This window comes from Tigriopus californicus, chromosome 10, assembly GCF_007210705.1.
Source record: "Tigriopus californicus strain San Diego chromosome 10, Tcal_SD_v2.1, whole genome shotgun sequence".
In the NCBI taxonomy this organism is placed as follows: Eukaryota; Metazoa; Arthropoda; class Copepoda; order Harpacticoida; family Harpacticidae; genus Tigriopus; species Tigriopus californicus.
This window is the reverse complement of record NC_081449.1, coordinates 7,637,019-7,638,520: the sequence shown is the minus strand read 5'-3', so window position 1 is coordinate 7,638,520 and position 1,502 is coordinate 7,637,019.

Below are 1,502 nucleotides of genomic sequence, written 5' to 3'. Positions count from 1 at the left end.
AACTTGCTGAAGCGAGATTCACGAAATGATCTCTTGTCGCTTTTCCATGGAAAAAGCGACAAGAGATATTTCGTGGAATCTCGCTTCAGGCAAGTTTTACATTGAAGACATGTCTGGAGAAAAAGTTGAAGGCTGTTTCTACAATGAAGACCTTCTTAAAACAAAATTACCTAATTATGCTAGAATAGAAAAGGTTTTGAGGAAGAAAATTGTTGATGGCAAGGTGTATTTAAGAGTTAAATGGAAAGATTATGATAATAAATTTAATAGTTGGATTTTGCAGGATGACAGTGTGAAACTTTGAACAATTGACTTAAGAAAAATTTTCCTGGTGAAATAATTGATAAAAGAATATAAAATATTGCAAAAAAGTAATAAATTAAGAAAAAAATGCCTGCTATTATTAAAATAACTGAACCAAATGATGATTGGGAGGGATATAAACATTATTGTAACAATGCTGCATATCATGATCCAGATTATGCCATTGGACCGCCGCAGGCGGCCACGCAAGCGCTTGATCCAGATGGTTGTCCAATATGTGAGAAAATCATGACCAGATATTATGTAAAATATCTAGAAAGTTTACTTGATAAAGAATGTCCTAACCATGAAAAATATGTTAACTTTTCTGCAGGACCAAGGGGTTCAGATACTTTTGATGGTTGGGTGGTTTTCTTCTTTGAAAGTGACCGAATTGAAGAAAACTTCCCAGCAATAGATTGGAGCATGTCCAGAGAAAACTCAAATAAACCACCAAAAATATTGAGAGTAAAATCCGATCAAACAACAGTATCATGTTACTGTTGTGGAAAAGAAAGTCATACTTCACGAGGCACGAGGCGACTCATGCACACCCCTGCCACGGCTGGTCAAGCAACATGAGTAATAGAAGTTAAATTTGGTAATTTTAAATTTATATCCAACTAAGGATATAAATGTTTTATGCGACAGCTTCAATCAATTTATAATGTCCCAAAGCTAAAGTATTACCGATGTCTTGTGATGGCCAATGACCAATCCAGGCTCGTTTGTCATCGTTGTTAGATAATGTTTCTTTGTCTTGTGAAATCACACACATTTTCAGTTTCTTTGACTGAATTTTTGTTTCTGTGACAATCTTAGTAGCTTTATTGAAAAAAGCATTTTCATAATCTTCATAATGAATATTCTTCTTTTTATTTACTCTAGTAATTCCCTTGGCCCTTTTTTCTTCCTTTTCATCCAAAAATTTAAATGCATATTCTTTGCTTCTAAGCCCTGTGAAATGAGTAATAATTTTAGATGGATACTCATTCTCCATATATCCAGGAGTTTTTAGATTTTTTGTTGAATGAAGAAAGTGTATTTTATCATAATTTGAGAAATCAAAATGTTTACTCATTTTCTGTAATTCTATGTCCAAATCTTCACAAAAAATTTGGAAGATAAAGCTGTCAGTATCTGTCATCAACAGACGAATATTAGGACATTTTACCTTCAAAACATCATACCAAAATCTG